Source organism: Halichoerus grypus, chromosome 13 (genome assembly GCF_964656455.1).
Source record: "Halichoerus grypus chromosome 13, mHalGry1.hap1.1, whole genome shotgun sequence".
In the NCBI taxonomy this organism is placed as follows: domain Eukaryota; kingdom Metazoa; phylum Chordata; class Mammalia; order Carnivora; family Phocidae; genus Halichoerus; species Halichoerus grypus.
In genome coordinates, this window is record NC_135724.1 from 8955780 (window position 1) to 8969100 (window position 13321).

Sequence of the window (13321 nt, forward strand, 5' to 3'; positions counted from 1 at the left end):
GGAAGTAGTAATTGCTATGTATTTAGATATTCTTATACAAATTTCTGTGGGGATAAGAATTTCAATAAATGGTACTGAATCAATTGGCTATCCCTATGGGAAAAAGTAAATGTTGATCCTTACCTAAATACCATACATAAAAATTAATTAAAGATGGATCATAAACCTAAATATAGAAAAATAAATTTTTCTTGTAGGAAATCTTCATGACTTTTGGTAGAGAACAAATGCCCAAAGAGGATACAAATAACAGAACCATAAAAAATCAATTAGATTTTGTTAAAATTAAGAATTTCTGTTTATGAAAAGATGCCAGTAAGTGAGTGAAAAGGAAGAGATATTCACAACACTTATATCTGCCAAAGAACTTGTGTCCAGAATATATAAAGAACACTTTCAAATCAATAAGGAAAAGACAACCCAATGTGAAAAATGAACACATGACCTTAATAGGAACCTTAAGAAAAGACTATCCAAATGGTCAAAAACCTGTTTAGCAGGTGCTCAACATCATTCCTCATTCAGTTTCTTGATTTTAAAAATCTACATGTGGACATCTCACAAGTTTGTATCTTCACCTTGAACTCCAGACTTTATGTCCAGTTCAACATTCTCCACTTGCGTGTTTAGTAAGCAACCCAAACAACATATCCAAAGTACCGGTTGTCCACCAAGTACCTGCTTATGCTCAGTCTTCCTGGATCAATCCGAGACTTCTTTCCTTCAACACCTCTTATCTAACCTCAGAAATTTTGTTAGTGATATCTTTAAAATATACTTAGAAGCCAGACTTCACAGCACTGTCGAGGTCAGCATCCTGTTGAGACCACATCCCCATCGCCAGGCTTCCCTGCTTACATAACATTGCCTGACTGCAGTCTACTATCCAAAGAGCAGCTGAACAGATCCTTTTTTATAATGTAAGGCAGATCATAGTATTTTTCTGCTCAAAACATTCCAGTGACTTCCTACCTTAGTGTCACACAGAAGGTCCTTACCACGGACTATGTCATTGATTGACATGTGTCCCCCAAATTCATATGTTGAAGTCCTAACCCCTAGTACCTCACAATGTGACCTTATTTGGAAACAGGGTCATTGCAGATGTAATTAGTTAAAATGAGGTCATACTGGAGTAGAGTGGATCCTAATAGAAAGGGGAAATTTGGAGACAAATACATATTCAGGGAGAATACCATGTGAAGGTGAAGGGAGAGTTTGGGGTGATGCTTCTACAAACCAAGGAATGCCAAAGATTGCCAACAAACCATGGGGAGCCTGGAGAAAGGCTTGCAGCAGATTCTCCACCACAGCCTCAGAAGGAACCAACCCTGAAGACACTTTGATTTTGGACTTCTGACCTCCAGTAATGTGAGACAATAACTTTCTGTTGTTTAAACCATAGTTTGTGGTACTTTGTTACAGCAACCCTGCTAAACTGATACAACTTAAAATTATTTTTTACAACCTTCCTGACCCTGACCACATTTATCTCCTCCCCACCTCCCCACCCCTCTTGCTCATTCCATTCCATCTTCCTGCCCTCTTGTTCCTGGAGCTCCTTTGCACTTGCTGTTTCCTCTGGCTAGAATAACATTCTCCTGGACATCCACATGATTCACTCCCTCCTTACTGGAAGTCACCTTATCATTAACGCCTTTATTAACCATTCTGCATGAATTAGACCTCCTGGCCCCCAGTTCTTCCTAACCCCTTTGCTGCTTTATTTTCTACAAGCACTTCTTTATAATTTTATGTATTGTTTGCTTACTGCCTGCTTCCCCCCTTAAATACACACTAATGTAAGCCGTGAATGGTCAGAACATTATCTGATTTTTTTAAGGCTACATTCTCAGTTCCTGAAACATGGTTGGCAGGAAGTATGCATTCAATAAATATTTATAGAATAAATGAATGGATGAATGAGTAAGTGAATATATTGTATTTATATAATGATGTATTTATTACTAGTATGTTAGTGTTGAAGATTTCTGATATTTACAAAAATCAGAAAGACTTATTTTAATTGAAGATTTTAAATGCATGTTCCAAAAGTATCTGAATACTTACTGATTGAGCAATGGGAAATATAAGTAATTAACATGAAAGAGTCATAAGCTTTGGAAATATTTTATGTTTTAGTATGGAAGATTTATATACTATTTAGCTTGGGATCCAAAATCTTAAAATCTATACAGTCATTGAAAATAAGAATAGATCAGAGGTCAAGAACTATGAAAACTTTTAGGTAACCAAATATTCTCCAACCCTCAAATACTATTGAAAAATAAACAATTAGCTCTTTTGCAAATGTCAGTCTAAAACTGTTAGTCTTGGCACCCGGGTGGCTCAGTCAGTTAAGCGTCCGACTCTTGGTTCTGGCTCAGGTCGTGATCTCAGGGTCGTGAAATCAAGCCCAGTGTCGGGCTCTGCACTCAGCAGGGAGTCTGCTTGAGATTCTCCTTCCCTCTCCCTCGGCCCTTTTCCCCACGCATGCTCGTACGTGCCAATGCATGCACTTTTTCTTTCTCTCTCAAATAAATAAATCTTTTTTAAAAATTAAAAAACATAAAATTGTTAGCCTTGTGGTAATAATTACTATATTTTAAGTTATGGATTCTTAACCAGTAGTGCTTATCAGAATTACATAAGCACCCATTGCCTCAGATGATTTATAAAATACACATAAGCCCTAGAAAATCCATTGGGTTGGTTTTGGATGAGCTTCTGCTTGAAACTAAAACAAAGAGGGAAAAAAGCCTCCCCAGTTGATCTTGATGTCTACTCCCAGTTGCAAACCAATGGTTTAAGTGATGATTAGGAAAGGTAAAAGTGTCAGCGCCTTTAAAAGAAGTTGTATCTTTTTTGTGAGCATTTAGAGGTCAAATACGACACAAGAGCATGATATGCTTCAGTTCCCCTTCACGACCCCGCAGCCTCAGCCAACCGTGAGCAAACTTGCTCAAACTACAGTAGCAGCTTCAGGGAAGTGGTTTTTATTCTTGTAAACAAGAAAGTAGGTTATGTCCAGCTGGGATTATTTATTTCTCTTTTCATTCTCCCATCCTAGGACTAGAGCTGAGCAGTGTGGCTCAGTGGACTGAAATGAGTCTTTGCTGTTGGAAGTGAGGGCCCCAGCAAGGCATGAACATGGAAGTGTCACACTTTCTGGCTTCATGCATCCTTATGAGTCATTTGTGTAGAAAATGAGATTTGAAACGCAAAAGTATTCACAATTTTGCTTCTTTCTTCTACACTATCAAATGTATAACAAGTTTTTATGTGACCAGTAGGGGGTCCCAAATATAAAATGTGTGCCGACATAAGGCAAAGCTCAGAAACCCCAAAGTACATCTCTGCAGGAGGACATTTCTGCTCAACCACCTTGTGGTCATCAGGCACAGTTCATTTCTAGGTAATTGGACTCTTGTGATCAAAAGCAGTTTCTTCCCTAAGAAGTTGGACTGCATGACTTCACACTGTAGAAGAATAATAGTAACCAGAGAAGAACTAAAATTCTCAATCTCTCCTGGAGTAATGCCTCATTTCAAAGGAAGAAGGGACAGCACCATGGCTTGGACCCCAGTGGTTCTGCTTTTAGTCAATTTTATATATGTTCTAGTTTAAAAAAACTACAAATACTTCTTAATGTATACATTTAGCAAGACAAACAGGTAAAGCAAATGTAGCTACATGTTTACAACTGGTGGTTCTAATATATAGAACAGGAGGGTATCCTGTATCCTTCACCTAGAATCAGTAATTATACTATTCTTGCAACTTCCATGTAGGTTTCAAAAGTTTCAAAATAAATGTTGGGGGGGTAATAGAGTAAGCATTACTGTAAATTCTTGTTTCATTGTGATAATCTCGAATATACACCCAGAGGTGTCTTTAATATTATATGTAATGGGAATATACATTGTGGCTCTGAATAAAATGTACTATGGCAGCACTGCACGTGCATTTTTAGAAGTACTGTATCTCAAATAACTTAGATGCAAAATGGCTTTATGTAGAATGAAAACCTTGATATTATATCAAAGATGCACATGAAAGGTTTGCACAAATTGGTTCACAGAATCTTAAAGGCTCTTGCTATTAAAATAAATGAATAAATCACATTCAGAAGCCATGAGTCTAGATTGAAAGTTTCATCCCTTTCAAGCAACTTGGGAAATAATAAATATATATAAGCAGACATTTGATCATAATTTTTTTCAGGAAAGTATGTAAATAAGTCTGCCTATCATCACTTATTATATCAGAGTATTACTAATCTTAACAAAAGAAAAAAATCCAACCTAATTTATAAAGCACCACTTCTTTGAAGCTTTCACTGACCCTTTCAAGGGACATTAATTCCTTCTTCCCACCATCTTGGCAACACAGGACATTATATATACATATTTGGTGTTTAATGTACAGCACTGCACTAAAATGAACTAAATCAGTGTATTTATTTATTGGAAAGCTAATAATATTTTTAAGAGTTGACATCATGTGGCCTGGGCTGAATGTTCAGTAAGAGTTTGAATGAACAATGGTTGAATTGATCAATGGATAGATAGACGAGATAGAATTTTCAAAAATTCAGAACGGGTATAAATACCCAAATCACACTGCTCTCCCAAAACCATTCAAATAAAGGCTACTATCTTCACTATCAGTTGTTTGGGAATAACTGCACACGCATACACATAGATTTCAAAAATCATACTTTTCATATGGCAATATCACAAGGCAACATTTCTATTACATGTTTCCACAAAACTAGAAAACTGAAAAATGTCATCTGTGCAGAGACAGCTAAATCAATAAGTATAGTGTGTCTCTGAAGCAGAACCACTAGGTGATTTGTAATATTCACACGCGCGCACACATGCACGCATACACACGGATTCACTACAGGAATTTGGATGTGCGTGGTGGTACGAATGGGTTGAATGTTCTCTGTAAGGCTGTGGTCTTTGCATGTGGTGCTTGAGTGTGTGGTACACAGAGCTGGCTATCTGGACAGGAAGATAGATGTAAGGTGGTGGAGAGCAAGAAGCTGACTGAAGGCCATGTCAGTTCTTGTTGCCTCTGACCTTGGTGGTATGAGGATCCTTCTGAAGCCTTCACAGTGCTCAACACAAGTATCTGGCTCAGGAGTGGAAAAGCAGAAGGACCCAAGGGAAGGTGGAGCTTTTGCAGTCCCTACCACTTCCTGGTTCATAGCCAAAGACTTGAAGCCTTCTTGCTGGGTCCTCACATGGTTTAAGGGGCAAAAGAGCTCTCTGGAGTATCTATTATAAAGGCACTAATCCCATCCATGAGGGCTGATCTAATCATCCTGATTTAATCACCTCCCAAATGTCCACCTCCTAATACCATCACATTGGAGGTAAGGACTTGAGCATATGAATTTACAGGGGGACACAAACATTCAGTCCATAATAGTGGTGTGAGTGAGAAATCCTGCAAAAATGAGGTGCTTATATACAACTCTATGTGCTAATATACATATCCAACTTCCCTCCTGAAAGAAGGGGAAAAAACTCTGCTCCTTCCTGAGTATTCTGAGTTCTTACTGTAACCCTTTAAAATGTAAATACATTTATTTCTCAGGGGGAAAGATAGCACCATTATATCCAGCAACCCAGGGATGTCTCCAAATCTCAGGTCTCGACACCCCCCTCCCCCCCTTGAAATGAAAACAATACTTCCAGAAGGCAAACTCTCCGAAGTTCCATGCAAACAGTCATAAATTACCTGGTGAGGCTTGCCTTCAGCCCAGGTCCCACATTTCAGTAAAATGTGCCCAGAAAGCTCTCACAATGCAGAAATAGAAATATTTTCTTTAAAGCCCCACAAGGGGTCAGCAAACATTTTTCTGTAAAGGGCCAGATAATAAATAATTTAGGCTTTGAAGACCACATATGGACTCTGTCACATTATTTATTTATTTATTTATTTATTTATATTTTATTTATTTATTTGCGAGAGAGTGGGGGGAGGGGCAGAGGGAGAGGGAGAAGCAGACTCCTCACTGAATAGGGAGCCCCACACAGAGCTTGATTCCAGGACCCTGAGATCATGACCTGACCAGAAGGCAGATGCTTCACTGACTGAGCCACCCAAGTGCCCCTCTTTTATTTTTTTAAAACTCTTTGAAAAATGTAAAAATCTTTCTTAACTCAAGCCCTCTTCAAAAACAGGCTCCAGGCTGGATTTGGTCAGCAAGCCAGTTTGCCATGTAGGGAGATAAAAAATATTCACCAGATCGATAGCTACATATCAGATACAAGGCGGGGGGGGGGGGGGGGGCGGTGGAGTTTGGGTATGTGTTAAATTTGCTCCAGCAAACAAATCACATCTGGAACAGCAGCTGCAATTAGAGACAGGGCCCGATTAAATAGTCAATAATCTCTTTCCATTCTTGAATACTCATCTGTTTTCCACACGGGCAAAATAGGAGAGTTGGATGAAATCACCACCCCTCTATCTTTTTAAGTCCTTGATGATGGTGAAAATTCCTACAATATCTTCAGGAATGTGGTACTGCCTTCGGTTTGGCTTTTTCAAAGGTAGAGTCAGTTCCAGTGGTTTCCATTTGACTCTCTTCTAGCCTTCAGTCTGTAATTGGGTACCACGTCAGTCTGTAATTGGGTACCACGTCAGTCTGTAATTGGGTACCACGTATACATGTATTCTACATGTATTCTAAGTATGCATTCTAGAACCAGGAAAATAATTAGAGGGTGAGCCCACTATGAGATGAACTCAAGCCAAAAGTCCAGTGATTATCTGACCTCCATAACTCCCTACTCTGAATGGTGGATCTCAGGAAGTTTTGAGCCAATGTCTATATATCATCAATATCTGATTATTTTTCCTTCCCCAAAACTGTCTCCTGCTAAATGGCTGGCAGTACCCTTTAGGGAAGGGCAAAGAAGATGATTTATGGTATAAGTATATGTAAATATATAATATAAAAATTGATTAACCTGTTTGAATGTGTCTGTTTTCTCATATGCAATATGGGCGTATTAATCATATTTATATCATGGGGTTATTATGAGAATTAAACATGGTCTCGATGTCAATAGTTCATCTGTCTGTATTCTCCTCTTGCTGGAAGAGAACCAGGCTCCTTTCCCAGCTTTGCCCAGTGGTGAGCTGTGACCCTCTATGATTAAGTTCTAGCCAATGACATAACATTTCCAAGCCTGGTCCATAAGATGACTTATAACATTTCCAAGCCTGGTCCATAAGATCCTCCCATGTTTTGTGCTCATTCCAGCAGGCTGGAAGAGAGATAATCCCTAGGAAAAATTAAAAATTAAAAATGGCGAACTTTTCTTATCCTGGGTCCAGAAACGATTGCATGAACGTGTGCCACACCACTGACATTACCTGACAAGTACTGGTGGGCAAGAAATAAACTATTTGTTTAACTTTATACATTTGGGGACTAATTAATACAGAGCTTGCACTAACCTAAATAAAACACTATTTATTATTTTGAAGTTCATGACTAGAGGTAGGGTTCTTATGCCAAACTCTAAAGAGAGTATTTTATTTATGAGCTATTAAATTACAATATAATGAAGAACAAAAAAATCTTTATTGCATATCTACTTTGTGTATATTGAATATACATAAAGGTGCAAATAGATCATCTTCCAAATAAAGGATTTTGAAATTTAGTATGTGAAGAAAAAACATAAAAAGAGTACATAAAATTAATCACATATGATAAAGAACAATTAAGTGATATGTCTTAATTATCAATTATAATTTGCTTCTTAAAGTCCAGAATGCTTGGGGCACTTGGGTAGCTCAGTTGGTTGAGCATCCATCTCTTGATTTTGGCTCAGGTCATGATTTCAGGGTCCTCCCACTACTTACTCTCTCTCAAATAAATAAAATATAAATAAATAAATAAATAAATAAATAAATAAATAAATAAATAAATAAAATAAAGTCCAGAATCCTCACTATTACATCCTGGAACTGCCAAAGGATTTTGGCTTTTGGAGATGCCGAGAATGAACCCAGGACAAATACTGTGTGACCCCATTTATATGTGGAATCTAAAAAATAGAATTGTGGTTTCCAGGGGCTGGGGGCTAGAGGAAAAGGGGAAATGTTGGTCAAAGGGTATCAAGTTTGGGTTATGCAGGATGAGTAAGTTCTGGGTATCTAATGTACTGCATGATGGCTATAATTAATAATACTGTGCTGTATTCTTGCAATTTGCTAAGAGATTAGATCTTTAGTGTTCTCAACACTCACACACACAAAAAGGTAACTATGTATGGTGGTGATATTTGTTAATTAGTTGATTGTGGTAATATACTTCACAATGTATACATGTATCAAAATATCACTTTGTATACTTTAAATATATACAATGTTTATTTGTCAATTATATTTCAATAAAGCTAGGAAAAAATTCTATGACCCAGTAACTGCACTACTAGGTATTTTTCCAAAGGATACAAACATAGTGATTCGAAGGGGCACATGCACCCCAATGTTTATAGCAGTAATATCCACAATAGCCAAAATATGGAAAAAGCCCTGATGTCCATCTACAGATGAGTGGATAAAGAAGTGATGTGTGTGTGTGTGTGTGTGTGTGTGTGTGTTGTGTGAACACACACACACACACACACACATATATGGAATGTTACTCAGCCATCAAAAAGAATGAAACCTTGCCATTTGGAATGACATGGATGGAACTAGAGGGTATTATGCTAAGCGAAATAAGTCACTCAGAGAAAGACAAATACTATATGATTTCACTCATATGTGGAATTTAAGAAACAAAACAGATGAACATAGGGGAAGGGAAGGAAAAATAAAACAAGATGAAAACAGAGAGGGAGGCAAACCGTAAGAGACTCTTAACTCTAGGAAACAAGCTGAGGGCTGCTGGAGGGGATGTGGGTAGGGGGATGGGGTAATTGGGTGATGGGTATTAAGGAGGACACTGGGTGTTATATGCAATTGACGAACCACTAAATTCTACCCCTGAAACTAATAACACAATATATGTTACCTAAATTGAATTTAAATTTTAAAAAAAAAAAAGCTGGGGAAAAACTTTTGCTTCTCAGTTCCACAACAGCCAGTGACGGTGCCTGCAGGATTCATTCCTAGAAAAAGATGTTGATTTATTTCTATATCCACGCTCTTCACTTGTGTTCGTAAATCAGTTATGACAATCCAATATCCCTTGCCAGTGACTGATTTAGAAATGGCATGAGACATATTTTCTGTCAATTCTCCCTTCAAAATGCTTAGCCTCAGAACAAAAGACACACAGGAAGATATTCCATCTCCTTCTGCTAATTGTTGTGAAGTTAACATGATACGACTGGAACTCTGGTATCCATCATGTAACCATGAGACACTAAGCTGAGAGCCACGCAGGTACGCTTCCACATGTGGAAGGATGAAGAGAACCCTCGGCTTACGCTTTAGCTATTCTTTCACTGAACCCTGGAACTGTTCTTAGGATTTCCTGCTAGGGGAGATAATGCATTTTCTTATTGTTTAAACTAGCTTGTGGTTTTCTGTTACTGTCAGCTGTGTGCTTCTTAAATCTTCTACTATCTTCAAAAAGTTTATGAAGAACATTTAAGAGCAAATAAAATCCAAGCATGAAATGTTCCAAAATGCTTCTCAGTTAATCTCTATTTTCTAGTATTTAAGTAGGGGGAAGAAGTCCTTGAAGCATGGCATGTTTAAGAAAATAAAACTTTTAGATTCTTACTCCTAATTTAGTGTGATGAAGATGAGTAGTGAAGAAATTGCTTCACAGGATGATTGTATAAGCAATCACTATCATATTGATCAAGTAAGACACCAAGTATGTATTCATGGATAAGTCTCTGCTTCATGGTTCTCCAAGATAAACTGACAGGCTTGGAATTCTTGACAACTGAATCAAACTGAGTAATCTTCTTAATTTGTATATGAATCAAACAAGTCATTTATCAGAACAAGAAAACCAAGGCCTATCACACTTACATTATTTTTTTCCAGTAGATCTTTTCAAAGTTAGCTTTTAAAGAAATCAGGTCCTCCGGTCTCAACGGAAGGCAGGAACTAAAACCCTATGTTTCTATGAAATGGGTGTGTTTCTCATTGCTGCTGGTATAGTTTCTATTAATTGGTTATAATTATTTTAGACATACATGGATTTATAATGTAAATTATACAATATCTAATTTCCAAACAGTTTTGCAGGCTATTTTAGCATTATAAAGTATTATTTTATATTTCAATTACACTAAAAAAGTGTTATTTTTGAAAATGAAACCTAACCTGGAAGTTTATAGAAGTGGCTTAAATGTAACCTTTTTGAGAAAATAGATGAGCACCATCTAAATAACATATTTGTCATCCTCTGGTTTATGCGAAGGGAAGGGGCCAGGATTTTTACTTCTGAGTTCCTTTGAGTTAAACAGAGACAAGATACAGGCAGGAACCAAAACCAGAAAAATAAGAAATGGAGTTACATAAATTGGAATTAGGTTGGGATAGTTATGGAAATAAGGAATTTGAAAATCAATATTTAGAAAGCCTGAAAACAGGAACAAGGTTGGGTGTAAAAATTGGACGAAGGAGGGTTAAAGAAATAAAAGTTTCATGTTCATGGACAGAAACTGGAAGGGCCATGTAGAACCTTCATGACCTCACTGGTTTTGTCTCTTTCACATGAATCAAGCTCAAAGGTTAATTTTAGCAAAACCAGTCTAGCAATTGTCTTAAAAGCCATTAATAATTTATACTTACTTGTGCCTCTCTAGATGTCTTAATAAACTTTTTTTAATAAACTTTATTTTTTAGAGCAGTTTTAGGTTCATAGCAAAATTGGATGGTAAACATGGAGAGTTCCCATTTACCCCCCTCCTCTGTACATGTACGGCCTCCACGATTATCAACATTCCCCACCAGAGTGGACGGCAATGAACGAGGAAGGACCTACACTGACACAACATAATCACCCCAAATCCACAGTTTATCTTAGAGTTCACTCTTGGTGTTGTATAGTTTATGGGTTTGGACAAATGTATAAAAACATGTATCCATCATTATAGTATCACATAGAGTAGCTTCATTCCCCTAAAAACCCTCTGTGCTCAGCCTATTCTTCCTTCCCTCCCCCCTGACTCCTGACATCCACTGATCTTTTACTGTGTCCATAGTTTTGTCTTTTCCAGAATGTCACGTAGTTGGAATCATATAGTATGTAGCCTTTTCAAATGGTTTTTTTTTCACTTAGTGATATGCATTCAAGTTTCCTCCATTTCTTTTCATGGCTTCATATCTCCTTTCCTTTAAACTTTGAATAATATCTCATTGTCTGGATGGAACAAAGTTTATATATCCATTCACCTACTGAAGGACATCTTGGTTGCTTCCAAGTTTTGTCAGTTATGAATAAACCTTCATGTGTTGGACCAAACGTTTTGTGTATACATAAGATTTCAACTCCGTTGAGTAAACTGGACGGCAATTGTTGGATTATATGATAAGAGTATGTTAAGTTTTGTAAGAAATCACTAAATTTTCTTCCAAAGTGTCTATACAATTTTACATTCCCATCAGCAATGAATGAGAGTTCCTGTTGCCCCATATCCTCACCAGCATTTAGTGGTCGGTTTTTTGGATTTCACATTCTAATAGGCATGTTGTTTTAATTTTTAATTGTTTGAATATGCATTTTCCTGATGACATACAATGTTGAGCTTCTTTTCATATGTTTATTTGCTATCTGTGTATTTTCTTTGGTGAGGTGTCTGTTCAAATCCTTTGCTCATATTTAAATTGATTTTTCTTTTGTTTTCTTACTGTTGAGTTTTAAGAGTTCTTTGTATAGTTGGGATAACAGTCTTTAATTAGATATGTCTTTGCAAATATTTTCTCCCAGTCTGTAGCTTGTCTCCTCATTCTATTGGCAGTATCTTTAATGAAGCAGACGTTTTTAACTTCAGTGAAGTCTAACTTACCAATTCTTTCTTTCATGGACTGTGCCTTTGAGTGGTATTTAAAAAGTCATCATCATTTTCAAGGTCATCTAGGTTTTCTCCTATGTAGTCTTCTAGGAGTTTTATAGTTTTGCATTTTACATGGAAGTCTATGATTTCGAGTTAATTTTAGGGAATGATATAATCCAATAAAGCTTTAATAGAGATTTTTGTACTTTATTACATGAAGTACATGTAATAAGTACATGCTACATAAGTAACAGATAAAGGTTTAGTTTTTGGTTAATCACAAAGAAAAACCAAGACCCTGCATATCTGTTGAATTATGTTAATTACCTATTCAGATTTGATCATTCTAGTACATTCCTCCTAAGACTAATGTTATAGAGAAAATTTTCCAAGGTTAGAGAACCAGAGAGCTTGTTTTTTGGTAAAATTAACAAGTGATAGAATTTTTCACTACTTTTATGTACCAGGTGTTATCATGCCCTCATTTTATACATGACAAAACTTGTAATCAGAGTTTAACCTACTTGTGCAAGACCTCAGAACTAGAATGGTCACCCAAACTCTGAGTTTTCCACAGCTTTTCATTGCTGTCAGTGTGGGATTGTCCTGGTCAGACCATTTTCAAATTCCTCTGTCTCCTTTCTTGGCTAACTCTTACTCAGTTTCAGTTTTCCTCAGTGCATACAGTCTTCTCTTTAATGATATTTATTGCTGCTTCACCCTAAAACAATGTTTCATTCCCATCACAAAAGAGTATGGCTGTTTTATTTATTTACTCTTCCAATGTTTTGTTTCAGAAAGAAATTCTCTAAAATAGCACAAATGCCTTAATCACTTTTGAAGAAAAGAGGTAATGAAATGTCAAATAAGTTCCATCAAGTTAAAATCATTTGTTAATCTAGTCATCTAAACTAGGTAACTATTCAGTTATCTAATGAATAAGAGAAACAATCTATCTATAATCAAATTTTACTGAATCAGGTATATGACTAGCTGTGCAGAACATAATAAAATCACTATACATATTATTTAGCTTCACAAAGCTTGTAATCTATTTTGGGAGGTAAGGCAAAGAGGATACAATGTGTTACTCAACTGCTAGGTGATAATGCACAGACTCCAAGTGTAATAATGAAAAAATTTTGTGAAAATTTAAAAACAATTTATGTGTTATAACGTTTTAATGATTTTTTGAATTATTTCATTTTAGAATAATTGTACACTCAAGAAACAGGTATAATCAGCATCCACTTCTAGAAATCAGGAATCTGAGGCTAAGTGAAGCAGATCATGTGCCTAGTGTCATAGGGCAGGAAACACTT